The sequence below is a fragment of the Callithrix jacchus genome, chromosome 2, assembly GCF_049354715.1.
Source record: "Callithrix jacchus isolate 240 chromosome 2, calJac240_pri, whole genome shotgun sequence".
Classification (NCBI taxonomy): Eukaryota; Metazoa; Chordata; class Mammalia; order Primates; family Cebidae; genus Callithrix; species Callithrix jacchus.
In genome coordinates this window covers 140501803-140519916 of record NC_133503.1, presented here as the reverse complement: position 1 = coordinate 140519916, position 18114 = coordinate 140501803, and the positions used below count along the sequence as shown (strand labels likewise).

General features: G+C 42.2%; 1 long non-coding RNA gene across 2 annotated transcripts in view; it reads right to left on the bottom strand.

The window, feature by feature from the left end:
* Positions 1-14630, bottom strand: part of LOC128931370 (uncharacterized) — a 696873-nt gene extending 682243 nt beyond the window's left edge. For both annotated transcript variants that reach the window (XR_013532289.1, XR_008479687.2), the window contains exon 1: positions 14445-14630. This is a non-coding gene — a long non-coding RNA (uncharacterized LOC128931370). The remainder of the gene's footprint in view (positions 1-14444) is intronic.
* Between the last annotated feature and the right edge of the window lie 3484 nt (positions 14631-18114).

Genomic DNA, 18114 nt, shown 5'->3' with positions numbered 1-18114 from the left:
TCTCTATTGCCTCCAGGACTAACAAAGCATATGACCTCTGATGTCCTGGAGTTCACAGCCTAGCTTCTGTAACTACAGTACAAAGATTTTAAGAAGAGAGACTCATAGTTTCTCCTGGTATCTGGTGCTAGCCATGTGAGCACTCGATAAATGCCCTTGACTGAGGAAAGCCATAATGAGAATCAACTTATACAGCTACGACTGCCTAATGCAAACTCTGGTGATGCAAAGTAAAAGGTCTGGATGGGGGAGAGATTATGGTGAGAAAAGCAATATGATCAGGCATCCGATAAAGTCTAATTTCTATAATCTCATTACCATTCACAGAAATTTGAGAGAGCTATTGAAACACCTAGAGAATTGCTTTAGAGAATGAATGAAAATTGGCTTAATTAAGTCTGAAAGCATTTTGGTGAAATATCAGGTCAGAGCATTTATGAAAAAACTTCCCTTTTGAAAATGCTTTAAAAAGTCTTCAGAATTGGGGTTTAATTTGCATCATCATCTTCTGAGCAGCATCAGAACAGAATTCATTCTCAGGGAGTCTTTGTACCTGAGGCATTTATGGGTTCTCTGGCCAGGAGGGCCAACTGGCAATGTCTCTAAAACTCTACCCCAATGTCTCCTAGAAGCATCTTTAGATATATATAGAAAACCCTTACTGAAGTGTGAGACTACTGAACACCAGGTATCTTCCTCAGACAGTGGTTTGGTGTTGATAAATGGGAAAGCCATTTAAATACCCTCAGCCCTAGGACTGGTCATCTAAAGCTTCCCAAAAGTTTTAGAAGGACACAAGGATCCAGACTATTGTTTGGGGTGTTCTAAATTTAGAGAACAGTAACACTGGAGAAGAGTGAGGGGGTTCAGGACACACGCACTACAAGGCCTTTAAGGTGATAGGCACGAACTCCCACTGTGGCCACCAATCCCCAAAGCAAAGAGCAGCATTGGCAATAGCAGGACAGATGTTTGAGAGGCAAAGTCTCCAGGGAGAATATGTGCATCACCCAGGACGAGGCCAGAGAAAGGGAAAGAGCCTGGCAAGTGGACATGACAAAGAAGGACTGGTATCTCAAAAATTCTGCCTGGTAAGTGATCAAGGTCAAAACCATTTGTGGCCATCACCCTCTCCGTGACTTTCCAACCCTGTTCCCTCAGATCGGTGTGACTTGGAAAAAGCAAGGTAGAAACATTATCAAGTAATAGTATTTTTTTTTTTTTTGAGACAGAGTTTTGCTCTTGTTGCCCAGGCTGGAGTGCAGTGGCATGATCTTGGCTCACTGCAACCTCTGCCTCTCAGGTTCAAGTGATTCTCCTGCCTCAGCCTCCCAAGTGGCTGAGATTACAGAAGTGCGCCACCACGCCTGGCTAATTTTTGAATTTTTAGTAGAGACAGGGTTTCACTATGTTGGCCAGACTGGTCGCAAACTCCTCAAGTGATCTGCCCACCGCGGCCTCCCAAAGTGTTGGGATTACAGGTGTGAGCCACCATGCCCAGCCAAGTAACAGTATTATATCTGCAGATTAAAATGATGATTATGGGCAGGGCACGGTGGCTCACGCCTGTAATCCCAGCACTCTGGGAGGCCGAGGCGGGCGGATCACAAGGTCAAGAAATCAAGGCCATCCTGGCCAACATGGTGAAACCCCATCTCTACTAAAAATACAAAAATTAGCTGGGCGTAGTCCCAGCTATTTGGGAGGCTGAGGCAGGAGAATTGCTTGAACCTGGGAGGCGGAGGTTGCCGTGCCACTGCACTCCAGCGTGGCACCTGGTGACAGAGTGAGACTCTGTCTCAAAAAAAAAAAAAAAGAAAAAAAAGAGGCCGGGCGCGGTGGCTCAAGCCTGTAATCCCAGCTCTTTGGGAGGCTGAGGTGGGTGGATCACGAGGTCAAGAGATCGAGACCATCCTGGTCAACATGGTGAAACCCCGTCTCTACTAAAAAAAAAAAAAAATACAAAAAATTAGCTGGGCATGGTGGCGCGTGCCTGTAATCCCAGCTACTCAGGAGGCTGAGGCAGGAGAATTGCCTAAACCCAGGAGGTGGAGCTTGTGGTGAGCTGAGATCAGACCATTGCACTCCAGCCTGGGTAACAAGAGCGAAACTCTGTCTCAAAAAAAAGAAATGTTGATTATGGATATTTCTTTTTTTTTTTTTTTTTTTTTTTTTTGAGACAGGTTCTCATTCTGTCACCCAGGCTGGAGTGCAGTGGTGGAGTCATGGCTCACTGCAGCCTCAACCTCCTGGACTCAAGCAATCCTCCCACCTCAGCCTCCTGAGCAGCTGGGCTGCCACAGGTGCACACCACACCCAGCTAATTTTTTTTTTCTTTAGAGAGATGAGGTCTCCCTATGTTGCCCAAGCTGGTCTCAAACTCCTGGGCTCAAGCCATTCTCCTGACTCAGCCTCCCAAAGTGCTGGAATTACAGACATGAGCCACTGAGCCAGCTTCTTCCTTTTCTTACACTTCCTTGGTAAGAACATTACTTTCCCACCCTATCTGAAAGTCTGCTTCTGATTTATCTTCGCTAGTTAACTGCAACACTCAGCTAAAATAAAAGAATTCAACCCAAAAAAATGACAACAGACATTAAATTCAGGTAAACAAACATCGTTTTCCCTTCTCTCTACTCAGAAAAAAGGTAATATTATTGACTCTACCCACCAAAAGAACATTAAGTACTTTATCCATCCCACAGATCTCATTTTTCCTTCTTTTCAAAATGAACTTTTAAGTTCCAATTTTCTTGAAAGTATATTGAGACGTGGCATTTTAAGCAATCACCGAGAAGTGTAAAGGAGAGTGTAATAGCCGTAATTAACACTGTTTATAGACCAGACAGACTTACATTTTGCTATAAATATTCCACACAAAAATCTTTGAAAGAGGGACAATTATGCTGAGAGGTTTATCTGTATGGCATTTGTCAAAAGCAGGAAAAAATATGCTGCATTTCCTATTTGAAAAAAGTATTGCCTGGAATAATGCAAGATTGTACACTCACCAAAGGGGAAAAATGAGTCATCATCTTGAGTTAAAATGATAAAGCACATCCACTTTTTAAAGCTGTAGGCCTCTGCCCCTGCACACCAAGCTATCATTAAAATGCAGAGCACACGCAAGGGGATACAAGCTCATCTCATCAGTTCCACACCTGCGTTGGTCACTGATCAAACAGACAAAAACAGAAATCTCACTTTCACGTGTGCTCTGCTATAGAAAAAGTCCATTTTGCTCCTCACATTTTGCTTCATTACAGCTCAAAATGAAATTACCATTTGAAAGTAAACATTCTTGCCCTTACAGTTCTTACCTAGAATATGTTGTTCATTTTGTTCTTCCTCTGCAACTTGTCACATAACTGTTTATCTTCGTTTTGACAGGGAGAAAAACAAAATTTTTCAGTATTCCTGTTTGCTTTTCTATCTTTTTTTGCCCCCAAGGCTCTTAATTGCAAAATGTGGCCTTCAATCTAATTCAGCAGAAGTTTGCATACATTTGCAAGTTAAAACTTCTAGGATGTGGTCCTTTGGGGTACTGAAGTCCTATTAATCCAATCTGGAAAATCAATCTCTTTTTTTTTTTTTTTTTGAGACAGCATCTCACTCTTGCTCAAGCTGGACTGCAGTGGTATGATCTCACCTCACTGCAACCTCTGCTTCCCCAGACTCAAGCAATTCTCATGACTCAGCCTGTAGCTGGGATTCATGCCTATAGCTGGGACTACAGACAGACATACGCCATCATGTCCCACTAATTTTTGTATTTTTGGCAGAGACAGGGTTTCACCTTGTTGGACAGGCTGGTCTCAAACTCCTGGCCTCAAGTGATCCACCCGCCTCAGCCTTCCAAAGTGCTGGGATTGCAGACATGAGCCACTGCACCCAGCTAAATTTTGTATTTTTAGTAGAGACAGGATTTCACCATGTTTAGCCAGGCTGGCCCTTTCTGTCTTTATCTCGATGGATTTATCTGCAACATTTCCCCCTATTGACCACTTCCTCCTCTTTGAAATTCTCTCTTTCCAGGTCTTATGACATTTTCTCTTGATTTTTCTCATAGTTCTCTTTCTCAACCTAATAACCTTTCCCTTTCTCCAGGAACCTCTAAAACATTGGTAGCTCCCAGATCATTGCCCTGTCTACACTCTCATTCTGGGTGATCACATCCATTTCTGTCCCTGTATCAATGTACAGTACTGCAAATGTGCAAAACTAAGCTCAACTTTTCCTTTAAATCTGGTACTCAGCCTGTTTCCAATTTCAGCAATGACGGCAGCAACCAGTCACCCAAAGCAGAAATCTCAGGAGTGTTCCTGGCTTCTAATTCCCCACTAATCCCCGTAGTCAATAGCTCAACAAATAATTCCAGTCTGTTTCACCTTCTTGGTGTGTCCTGAATCTTTCACATCTTCACTGACACAGCTTCAGTTCAATCCCTAACATTTCTCCCATTCCTCTACCAGCTTGCCAACTGGTCTCTGTTTTGTCTTTATTATTCACACTGGTGCCAGAATTACCTTTCTGAAATGACTGCACACACACACACACAAAATCTAGGACTTGCTTTCTCCTATAATGCTCACAGCCCTCTGCACATACTATTGCTATGATACTTACACAGTAGTCTATTGCAGGGATCCCCAACCCACAGGCTACATAGAAGGAGGTGAGCAGCAGGCGAGTGAGCATTACCACTTGAGCTCCATCTTCTGTCAGATCATCAAGGCCATTAGATTCACAGAAATGTGAACCCTGTTGTGAACTGCGCATGCAGTTTGCACGCTCCTTATAAGAATCTATTGTTTGATGATCTGTCACTGTATATATTACATGTAATAATATATACATGTATACATTACATGTAATAATATATACATGTATACATTACATATTACAATACAATGTAATATAATGGAAATAAAGTGCACAATAAATGTAATGTGCTTGAATCATCCCGAAACCATGCCCCCGATCCTTGTCCATGGAAAAATTGTCTTCCACAAAACAAATCCTTGGTGCCAAAAAAGTTAGGGACCGATGGTCTAATGTGTTGTGTTATTTGTGTGTCTTCCCAGCTAAACTATCAGCCAGTTGACTGCAGCTTCCAGATCTTAGTGAGCTTTGGTGATACCATGTCTAATGTAGCAGATACTCACTTAACACTTGTTGAATGAATCAACTGGAAAACACTACTAATATTAAATAAGAAGACTTGAAGAATAGGGAAAATATTTTGTATAATCTGGGAGCATGAAAATTAAGCCATAAAATAAAAGGACTGGCAGATTTGACTACATACACTTCTTTACAATATAAAACACCATGGACAAAGAAAAATGGCTCAGCTGGTTGGGCACAATGACTCATGTCTGTAATCCTAGCATTTTGGGAGGCTGAGGTGGATTGCTTGAGCTCAGGAGTTGGAGACCAGCCTGGGCAACGTGGCGAAACTCTTGTGTTTACAAAAAAATACAAAAACTAGCCAGACATGGTGGCACACACCTGTGGTGTCAGCTACTTGGGAGACTGAGGTAGGAGAATTGCTTGAGCCCAGGAGATGGAGGCTGCAATGAGCCAAGATCACAACACTGCACTACAGCCTGGGAAGCAGAGCAAGACGCTGTCTCGGAAGGAAGGAAGGAAGGAAGGAAGGAAGGAAGGAACGAAGGAAGGAAGGAAGGAAGGAAGGAAGGAAGGAAGGAAGGAAGGAAGGAAGGAAGGAAGGAGAAAGAAAGAAAAAGAAAGAAAGAAGGGAGGGAGGAAAATGACAAATGCCTAAGTTTCTAAAATATGTGAAGTACATAAAATCCAAGTAATTTGTATTTAGAAAATAGTGACTCTAAGTCAATAAAATAAAAAACAATAGAAAATGCACAATGAACAAGAATAGCCATTTCACAAACAAATGCAAATGGTCAATTAGTAAGGAAAATATGTTCAACATTTACTAATCAAGAAAATATAAAACAATTAAGTCACTTCTTTAGCCTCCATATTGACAAAAATTATTAAGATTAAACATATCCAGGGTTGTCAAGGATGTAGGAAAACTGGTAGAAATAAAAATGACTACTTTTTTAGATGACAATTTGGCAGTATCTGTCAATACTGTAAATATACATACACTTCTACCCAGAAATTTCACTGCCAAGCCTCTCTTCTAGAGAAACACTTACACCTGTGCACAAAGAAGCACAAACAAGGATCTTCACTGCAGTGTTGTTTACAGTAGAGAATGTTAGATCTCCGCCTAAAGGAGAATAACACTATGGTTTAAAGAGCAAAGTTGATCTATTTGTACTGAGACATATTGCTATGACAAGACAATGTATCCAATATCATCCCAGTTACTTTCCACACTTGAATGCGTACATATATTTGGGTGTGAAAGGTCGATATGCACAGAAAACAGAAAATAGTGGTTACCTCTGGGGAGGGAAGTAAAATTCAGGGGAGATGAGAAATTAGAAAATGTTTACCTTTTTTTTTTTTTTGAGGCAGAGTCTAGCTTTGTCACCCAGGCTGAAGTGCAGTGGCACAATCTCAGTTCACTACAGCCTCCACCTCCCTGGTTCAAACGATTCTCCTGCCTCAGCCTTCCTAGTAGGGGGGATTACAGGTGCACACCACCATGGCCCAGCTAATTTTTTGTATTTTTAGTATAGATGGGGTTTCACCATGTTAGCCAGGTTGGTCTCGAACTCCTGACCTCTAGTGATCCACCCATCTCAGCCGCCCAAAGTGCGGGATTACAGGCGTGAGCCACCACACCCGGCCCAGAAAATGTTCACTTTTTATTCTGTATTCTGTTATGTTTGAATATTTTGCAACCAGGCTAGATGGGGGTGGAGCAATTGTTTAAGGGGAACATTACATCGTATTGACCAACTTCTTCATTCATTCTGGCCTCTGAAATTTCTCACGGTTTTGTCTAACTTGTATTGTTCACTGACATTTCATATAATTCACCAATTGTGTGTGCCCTCTCCTGGTTCACACCAGAGCCTTCAGCTAGTGTGGGCACCCATCTCCAACCCTGCCTGGGGTCAGAGAGCCACATCACTGGCCAACTGCACTAGCAGCCTCATCAAGAAGCAGGAGATTTCTATGACAGCTGAGAAAGCCCGAGGTCCTGCTTCTGCCTTCTATGTTGTTGTCTTTGAGGATTTTTCAGAAGAATCCGTGATTCTGTAAAAATGGGAAAGGTCAGCGACAGGTCTACATTGGGTTGTATATTAAATGGCATATTCATGACTTGGCATATGGGCTGTGAAATAGGTATGTTTATGAGAACGTTCTCATAACCTAATGGGAAACAGAAATGATAAAATAAACCACAAGAGAGCACTGTGGTCATCTGCCATTAATCCCTCAGCATCCTAGGAATTCGCCATGAACTTCATCTCTGGACTTCCTCATGATAATCAGCTTCTAATCCATGGGAGTTTTTTCCCTCACACTTAGTATTGCCAGGTTGAGTTTGTGGCTCTTAGAATACATTTCACAGAGAATGCTTTAAATGCCTAAATAAATGACATTGTCCCGGTCCACTCCACCTACTAATCAGTTAACACTGCAGCCTCCTAATAAATTTAAATATATGTATAACTGCCCTGGTTTGTTCTTGTGATCAGACACTTAGACAAACGTTTCTGATCTACTATCTCTTTAAGTCAGCTAGATATCCTTAAATATTAATGTTTTTTGTTTGTTTGTTTTGAGACAGAGTTTTGCTCTTGTTGCCCAGGCTGGAGTGCAATGGCGTGATCTCAGCTCACCACAACCTCCACCTCTCAGGTTCAAGCGATTCTCCTGCCTCAGCCTCCTGAGTAGCTGGGATTACAGGCATGTGCCACCATGCCTGGCTAAATGTTGTATTTTTAGTAGGGACAAGATTTCTCCATGTTAGTCGGGCTGGTCTTGAACTCCTGACCACAGGTGATCTGCCCGCCTCAGCCTCCCAAAGTGCTGGGATTACAGGCGTGAGCCACCACACCCAGACAATGCTTCTTTTTTTAAACCATATTTCAATCTTTATTATTTTCAAAAACCTCAATATCTTTCATGTAAATAAAAAATATTACAATAATATATGTAGGGGTTGTGCTCCAGCATTTAGGGTAATAACAGTGTTGGCATCTCCATTTTATGAATAGAAGACAGACATGGAAATTCACAGAAAAATGAACTTGGAACTCTTACCACATTCATTTTTCCCTTTGCCATGTATAGAAATGTTGGTCACACAGGCCCCAAGTGTATTTCCATGATAATCACCCCAGATAGCCCACAGGCTCAAGCCAGGCCCTGCACCCTTACATAGGTGTTCACCAAGGTATTTGCTGGGTGTTGGCAAAGTACAGCTGGCACCCCAGGCTAGGAAAAACATAGACCTCTAGACCTTTCACCTTCGTCTCTTCTCCCAGACCCGGGCCCTTTTAGGTCAGAACTCTGAAGGCAGTGCATTAACACAAAAGCAAACAGAAATGTCCTTTTTTCCATGTTTAAAGCCATTTGGACAATGTATTCACCTAGTCTACCCCCATAAACACAGCTAAACTGTGCCCTGTCAAGAGGCACCCGTGGGTCAGAGGAGCACTCTGAGTCCTATCTCATGTGGTATCCCAGGCTCTTGGGCTACAGAGTGATTCATTGGAATCCGGATCCATTTTGCATGGTGCAGCTTTACGCATGCCTCATTGAAGAAGGGTCCTCTGTGCAGTGTATATTATTTTTTTGTTTGTTTTGTTTTTGTTTTTTTTTATTGCATTTTAGGTTTGAGGGTACATGTGAAGAACATGCAAGATTGTTGCATAGGTATACACATGGCAGCGTGATGTGCTGCCTTCCTCCCCTTCACCTGTATCTGGCATTTCTCCCTGTGCAGTGTATGTTATTATAAGTAATGTGCCCACACACCACAGATTTTAATGCATCCTAGAAAGCAAACTACTGGCAACAGTAAGTTATAAGTATCCCTGACCAAATTAGTTGGTTATTCAACTGAAGACCAACAAGCAGCCTCTATTGAGCCATGAAGGAAAGAGAAAAACATCGAACAATTATATAGATATTCTATACTTGGGGGTTGGAAAGTGACTATATTGTAATACTTTCCTTAGCATGGCTTAACTGCAAAAGGTCTGGGGAGGTCATTTGGTCCAGCTACTGCCTCATCCTGCTGCAGACTCCAGGGATCCATTAGCATAGTCCCGCGAAAGAAAAAGATAGATACCAAGAAAATGTGTGTCTTGTTGCACATTTAACAGCTATGATTTTCCTAGGGCTATTCCACTGGAAGAACAAGATGTCAAGAATAACTTAGGAGACGTTTTTAAAAAACTGTCCTAGGGATATGTAAGAAAGTTGGCTAAGCCACGATAAAAAGAAGTAAAATGACAGAAGAGCCCCTTCAACCAGCTCAGATCGCCTCTCACCTGGCCAACGCAGGCTGCTCAGCCAGCAGATGAAGGAGAAAACAGGGTCTGGGAGATATTTTTCTATTTCCATACTTTTGATTATTCTTAATGCATACTCCCTGGATGGCTTAATCACTAACACGCTGAAGCTATGGTCTGGCATAACACTGGATTAATTATGCTTTTTGGGTTACAAAGGACAGAAATCAATTCACTTAGGCTACCTCAAGTAATGAGGGTTCACTGTTCAATTACACATGACAATATATGTGGCTTCTTCTCTCTCTACCTACCCGCCCCCAACTCTTACCAATCCCCTAAGCCCCAGTCCAGCTGGCTGATCCTCTCCATTATTTCTCAGCTCAAATTCCAGAGCGTCTGTTTCATCAACGTAATTACCTAATTCCCACTGGTCAGAGCTTTTCCTGTCAGATCGCCCTTCAAGCTACTTGCCAGCCTATGAACTGGTTGCCCTTGGGTCAGGTGGCTGCCTCTGGTCCAATCATCAGGAGTCTACTGCACGACGTACAGGTTAGGGCTACTTCCTTCCACAAGGGGCTGTGTACCAAGGCAGCTTTCCTTAGGAAAGGTTGTGGGAATTTCAAGCACATGTCTGTCAAGCGGCCACCAAATACTTAAGAACAGATGAACTACTGATTTGGTGGCAAGAGTCTTTATAGGAGAAGGACCAGCTTTGCAGACTTACCACCTGTGCAGTTAGTTACACAGGGTTCCTCTGCTCAAAAGGGCCCACACTTGGGTAAACGCTCTGCTGTGGCCATCTTTAAATATTTCATATTTTTTGAATAGGGGACCTGCATTTTCATTTTGCACAGGGATTTGCAAGTTATGCAACTATTCCTGTATAGGACTTTTTATTACATTATAAAAAGTGAAAGGATTTTCATAGAACCGAATAATTTTGGATCCAGTGATTCTTCTAAGATCATCTACTACAAATATTCATTTGACAAATAAGAAAACTGAGGTCAAAGAAAGGATAATTGGCTTAATCAAGATCCACCAGTGAGTTCTAACAATGTCAGACTAGAAGCAGATTCTTACCCCTCCAAGTCCAGACTTCTCATTCTTCCATGGGACAGGCTTTCTCCTGGCAAGGACTATCTGATGCTGGCCCATTTTGTCAGGATATTTAGTAAGCTACTTAGAAATCTCGTAAAATAAAGGCTGATGTTAAAACACAAATATGGATCTTTTCTTGTTCAATCTTACAGCTCGTTTCTTAACCTTTGACCCCCTCAGAACAAATTCAGCTGGCAGTCCCCAGAATGTAAAACAAAAGCTGAGTGGCAGAATGTAAATGAATAGAATCTCTATGAAGGATCATGTGTAATAGATATCAAAATTGCAATATTCATACTCCTCAACTCCACAATCCCATTCTAGATATAGCTGCACATATGCAAAAATATGCATGCCTAAGACTATACGTTCTGATGTTATTCATAATAGCAACAGGTTGGAAATAACCTAGATAACCATCAACTGGAGACTAGTTTGTTGTTGTTGTTGTTGTTTTAAAAAAAAAAAAAGAGGAGGAGGATGCAATAAAATACTATGTAGCTCTTGGGGAAAAAAAGAAGTTAATCTATATTTACTGACACAGAACAACTTCCAATACATCATTTCATGAAAAAGCAAGGTACAAACTGTATACAGTATGATTCTGTTTGTGAGCAAAAAGGATATATAATCAGGTATCCTACAATTATACACACAGACACACATGTGCACATGCACACACACACATATAAAGAGTGGATATTTGTATATGTATAGAGTTTGTCTGAAAGGGCAGGGCACAGTGGCTCACACCTGTAATTCTAGCACTTTGGGAGGCCAAGGTGGGCAGATCACGTAAGGTCAGGAGTTCAAGATCAGCCTGGCCAACATGGTGAAACCCCATCTCTTCTAAAAGTAGAAAAGTTAGCCAGCTGTGGTGGCGTATGCCTGTAATCCCAGCTACTTGGGAGGCTGAGGCAGGATAATCTCTTGAACCTGGGAAACAGAGGTTGCAGTGAACCAACATTGTGCCACTGCACTCCAGCCTGGGCAACAGAGTGAGACTCCATCTCAAACAAAAAAAAAAAAAAAGAAAGAATAATTTATCCAGAAGGATATACAAAAAAGAACAATTGTCTCTGAAGAAGGGACATGAGGGACTCAGGAATAGGAATCAGGGGGCAGGGGAAGATTATTATTCCGTGTCCTATTGTTGCCTTAAAATTTGTACTATGTACTCATATTATCTCTTCAAAAATGAATTAGTTAAATGAGTGCCTGAAAAAGGACCCCATGATGCTGCCAGTATTATATCATGTCTACGATAATAAGCAACATAATATATTGCTATTATTTTTACTAAAGCTTTTGCTGAAATCTTGCATATCAAACTTAGAGACCAAAAAAAATTAAATGCAGTTAAGTTAGACTTAAAAAACCAGTTCTCACCCCCTCCCCGCTCCGCTGTAGACAGAAAGAAAAACCTGAAAAGTTTTCAAAACCTGCATAATCCATTGCTTGTTTAGTCATTGGCACAGCTGCGTGATACAATGGAGAAAACAAGAAATGTTCCCAATTCTTCCTTTGGAAATTTGCCAATATCATCTCCAAAGTATCCTCAGATGTTATCCACTTATGCTTTTCCAGTGCACCTACCAGCAGAGTGCCTAAGCACTTTAACAAGAGCTGTATTTTGAACTAAAAGCATGACGAGGGAAACAAACCTCAATATTGCCCTACTTTAGCAAAACATTTGCCTTGGGTGACAGCAGAAAAAGGAGTCCTTCTGATGCCCCTACTTCCCTTGGGAAAACTGTGATTCCTACCTAGGAAAGACAGGAAATATGTTTCTTGGACATATTTTCTTTGTTGCTTCAGTTACACACATTTTATATGTATGCAATCCCCATGTGGTGGATCAAAGATGGCTCCAAATTCTTTGACACTTCTCTCCTATGGAGAAGGAATCTGTTTCTATCATTCTTGATTCTGGGCTGTCCTGTGACTGCTTTGACCAGTGGAGTATGACAGAATTGGTACCATGCCAATTCCAACCCTAGTCTCTAAAATAACCGGCAGAGTCATGAGTGACCCACTGTGTAAGAGTCCAGCTGGCCTTCTAAAGAGAACAGGTAGAGATGCTCTAAGACTACATTGAGAGGGAGAGGGGCCCAAAGCCTGTCAGCCATTCCTATCAAGACACAAAGCATGTGAGGGAAGCCATCTTGGATTCTTCAGCCCACACCAGACCGTTAATGCCATGTGAGGCAGAAGAATCACCCAGCCTAGCACTGATCAAATTCCTGACCCAGGAACTTGTGAGATAATTAAAATGTGGTTTTAAGACACTAAGTTTTGGAGTAGTATGCTATGCCACCATACATAATCAGGATATCACACTATCAAAAATTAAACACTAGCATCTATAAATCTTTTATACTCAAAATTCAATCTTTGCTAAATTATCTTAGATTATTGATAGAATGATCTCATGCCAGGCAGCTACAGCTACTGGGAGAAGGGGCTAGGCTCCAGTTAAGACAACAGAAGAATTTTCCAGCACCTCCTTGCTACAGTGCCAGAGATAAGTCTCCATTGGCCAGTGCTACCAGACAGCACTCCAGAGATCATGGCCAGGGAGCCTGGAGTTTGCCAGCTCACACAGGACCAACATTCCTGAGGGCGTCCTTTGACCAGCCCCAACCACTACAGTACTCTGCCCATATCCACCAACGCCATTTCCACCACTTCATGGGTGTCACATGTGATTATTCTTGGAGGTAAGTTAAGAACCAGGCCCTCAGCCGGGCATGGTAGCTCATGCCTGTAATCCCAGGACTTTGGGAGGCTGAGGCAGGCAGATCACTTGGGGTCAGGAGTTCGAGACCAGCCTGGCCAACATGGTGAAAGCCCATTTCTACTAAAAATACAAAAAAATTAGTCAAACATGGTAGTGGGCACCTGTAATCTCAGTATGTGGGAGGCTGAGACAAAAGAATAGATTGAACCCAGGTGGTGGAGGTTGCAATGAGCTGAGATTGAGCCACTGCACTCCAAACTGGGTGACAGAGGACAAAACTTTGTCTCAAAAAAAAAAGAACCAGACCCTCTACTCCAGCCCTTGCCCTTTAAGGGTGGGCTGAGGGAAGGAGGGCTAAGTCTTGGAAGGAGAGATTCCTGGATTAACTTCCTCAGCCCACAACGACTGGCAGTTGCCACCCACTGCAGCCATGTGCCTGTTCTCACCCACCCACAGGGTTGCCAAGGCCTGAGGGAGGTGGCACTGGCAGAAACCATAATTAGGGATTTCATCATATACTTTAGCTAGAATTGAGAACAAATTCTTCCTTACAACATGCAAATCTATTGTTCAACTTTCAAACACATTTTTGGGAACCCGTTAGATACAAAAGTAAGACACTACCTCTTCTGAACTGTAGGCATGGCCTTGAAATTCAGACAAGAGCATTTCCAGGGTTGACACAATAATGGAAGATTCAGAAGACACATGATGGAAGAGAACAAGGAGGTCAGCAAACATGGTCCAGCAAGGTCCAGGTTGTGCTGAGGCAAACATGGACCCAGAAGCTACGAAGGAAGGAAAAGGGGAAGTGCAAAGAGGGTCTTCACCCCTCCTGTGTCCCTGGCTTTGAAGGAGTAAATTCCCATTCGATTTCATGAAAGGCTTTTCACCATTGCCTATACAGACAAATTAAAGCAGCAAGTTGACCATCTGAATAATCTATGGTGATAGATCAGTGTATGGATAGTACTGGGGGAGAAAGGTGTTCGGCTTTAAGCTTTTTCTCAAAGGTTAAAGGAACAAATTTTAGGATTTTCCCGAATTATCTCAATAATTTTTTCAACCCTTCACTTCAGACAAAATATTTAAGGAAATGCTATTTCCATAGCATTCTTGGGTCATATCTATAGAGCCACAGCCCAGGGAGGGGCACAGGAGGGAAGAAGGAGGGGTAGAGTCACCCAGATTACCTGTCTGGTTGCTTAGACTGGTCCAATTTCACTAAGAATCACACAAACCTCTTCATTCCTTCTGCTTTGTTCACCTGACCTTTTTCAATTTCTTTTTCCTTTCTCCATTACCCTAAGGGAGTAATCTAGCCACTCTGGCTTTCTTTGCATGCAAAATGTAACAGTGCCTTCTTTCTTCTTTCAGATAAAGGCAGTCTTGGGGAGGGGAAGAGAAAAGCGCCTGGCTTCTTCAAATTAGCTCTGAAATAAAAGTCACTGCCAGATGTTATATAAAAGGTGACGTAATCCTAAAGTGCTTCATTACATATGCAGCTCTGCTCTTCAGCCCAGGAGGAGTTTATTACATTTTGTCGATCCCATTTTCTATACCCACATCATTTTTACATAATTTTTCCTGCCTGACAGACATCTTCACATTTTCACAGCAACCCATCAAGACAGCGTTACAACAGCACAGGGAACCGGGTTAGCAGTTTACAAATAACGGTGCTAATAAGTCAGATTTGTCCCTGAGATACAAATCAGGAGTAAATGGTCTATCCATGTGTGTGAGAAGCACATCTATTTTGGAATAACAGGGAAGAAAGCAGAGCACTATTTCAACTGACACCGTGTTCTTTCAGAACATGTACCAAACCTATTCTACAAGTAGGAAAATGGGGAAATGTCCATCTAAAGTTATTCTTGCAACTCTCTTCGTTTTCCTAATGAATTCCTGGCTCAGAGCAAAATAGATGGCCATGGCAAATGCATTAAGATCGAACTTCCTGCCTTTTTGGATTGCACAAAATTTAGAAGAAAATACCATTTGTACCAATGAAATATCTAGCTACTGAGATGCTTTAAGTGCAAACACTGAGAGACACTTCCTCCCACCCGCCAGGTGCTAAGCATCTTTCCCCAACTCCCTGGGCACTCATGGCCCCACTGCCCCCTGGTGGTAAAAAGCAGCAGTGCAGGCTGGACCATTCCTCAGGAGGATTGTCAGACTGGAGTGGACGGTTCAAAGACATTTGCCTTAAGGTCAGTGTGAGAAGCCAAGGACACTGAGTTCTTAGTTACTAGTCAGAAACAAACATATGCGACTCAAAATTCCAGTGGGAAAAGAAAGTGCCTGTGACTTCTACCCCAAGAAAATATACATAGGAGGAAATTTCATCATTAGAACCTCCTTCAGTCTTACGGAAAGATCCCTGTAAAAATGAACTTTATGTTTTTAAACAGTAATTATAAACTTAAGGTAATGGAGGTTTTTATTCTTTTTTAAGGGTGGGACTTGAATATAGGAGAAGAGGAGATATAAAGGCTATATGGAGGAATTTTGACCCCTCCCTGCCACCCCTACCCCCTCACTGCCAAGAAAACAGAGGTACTAGCAACTAGCCCCAAAATAAATGTATCTAATGTCACACTGTTATCCAAAGTCATCACATGCCTTAGTTCTACAAGTAGCTTATTTCATAGGCTCAAATTTTCTTCTTTTTAAAGCAGTTTTTCTTTATATCAAAGTAATTCATGCACATAATATAAAGAGTCAAATCGTTCTAAAGCAGTCCAAGCAGTCCCTACCTCCTGTTTCCTGCTCCCGGACGGCAGACACTCCCAGCTCTTTTAAATGAACCATTTACTTTTTACCTCTGTATCTCTAAGTAACATGTTCATGTTGCTGCCTCTTGATTTTTTAGTTTAAGCATCATATATTGACTCTGCTCTATGGAAGATGACATCATAAGTACCCGCACACACATACACAGCCCCACCACACATATATATTCCCCAGTATGTTATAATTTTGGCAAGAGCAGTAATCAATATTTATAGAACTATGACTATTAAATTCTTGACAAAGCCATGTGGTATATCCTGTTCACCTTTCCTTTCCTGAACAAGTTTATGTTTTCCCCAGAATCTAAAAAAAAAAAACTCATAGGGGACAGTGGCTCACACCTGTAATCCCAGCACTTTGGGAAGCTGAGATGGGTGGATCGCTTGAGGTCAGAATTCAAGACCAGCCTGGCCAACGTGGTGAAACCTGTCTCTACTAAAAATACAAAAAAAAACATCCAGGCATTGTGTGTGCCTGTAATCCCAGCTACTCAGGAGGCTGAGGCAGGGGAATTGCTTGAACCCGGGAGGTGGAGGTTGCAGTGAGCCGAGATCACACCACTGCACGCCAGCCTAGGCAATGGAGCAAGACTCCATCTCAATTAAATAAATAAATAAATAAATAGTATTTTCTTCACATGCTACATTGTCTATGTATTTTCGTATTAGTTTCCTAGGACCGCCATAACCAAGTACCACAAACTGGGTGGCTTTAAAGAACAGAAGTATATTGTCTGTAGTTCTGGAGATTAAAGTCTAAAATTAATGTATCGGCAAGGCCATGCTCTCTCTGCAGGCTCTTCCTGTCCCCTCCAGCTTTTGGCATTTGCCAGCAATCCTCAACACTCCTTGGCTTGCAAATGTGTCACCCCAATCTCTGCCCTGATTGTCACTTGTCATATGACACTTTATTTCTTTTTTTCTTTTTTTTGTAACAGGGTCTCAGTCACCCAGGCTGGAGTACAATGGCACAATCATGGCTCACAGCAGCCTCAACTTCCTGGACTCAAGCCATCCTCCTCCCATCTCAGCCTCCCAAGTAGCTAGGAGTACAAGAACATGTCACCGCTTCCGACTAATTTTTACTTTTTGTAAAACAGGGTCTCTCTATGTTGTCCAAGCTGGCCTCAAACTCCTGGCCTCAAGCAATCCTCCCGCCTCAGCCTCCCAAAGAACTGGGTTTACAGTCATGAGCCACTGCGCCTGGCCTATGCAGCCTTTTTCCATGTGTGTTTCTGTCTTCACATGGCATCTCTTCTCTGTGTGTGTCTGTCCCTGTGTCTCTTCTCTTGTTATAAAGACACCAGTCATCTTGGATTAAGGGCCTACTCTACTCTTGCATGACCTCATTTTTAACTGACTATTTAATTATGTCTACAAAGACCCTATTTCCAATAAGTCACATTCCTAGGTACCCGGAGTTAGGACGTCAACATTTTAGTTGGAGGTGGCAGGGAGAGCACAATTCAGCCCACATTGATCTTCACTAATTTATCCCCAACTCTGCCCAACTAAGTCTTCTCTGAGTATATTATCTGTTTTCCATCAATCAGGTTTCATCTTCTGTGTCAGTTCACTCTCAAATGGGCTTTCTCTTTATAATTGGCTACAACTACAGCACATCTCCCTTTAGGTTCAAGTGGAAAAACAGGACATGTTTCCCCCTCTGGAGTCTCATCACATGCCAATCTCCAACCAGTCGTCGCGGGCAGGAGAAGACTGCACTCACGTGACTTGAGCCTGGGTTATATGTTCCCTAACTGGGCATAAGACCAGCTTTATTTCACTAAATGACCTGAGTGTGGAGAAGAGAGGATCCCACACAGGGTGAATGGATGGATACTGAACACCAAAACTAAATGAACAACCTCTACTGCCGCCTGTTAGAGAATACTTTAAGGGGTCATTTTATCCCCAAGCTTGGAACAAAGCTTTTGTCCTTCTAGAGAATTTCATAATAATCTCTTCTTTCCAGGAAGTTTCAGAAAGCAGAAAAGACATTGAACAAAAAATACATTCAGATCTACATGTTATCCTTTTTCTGCTTTTATAGAGATTAATCTGG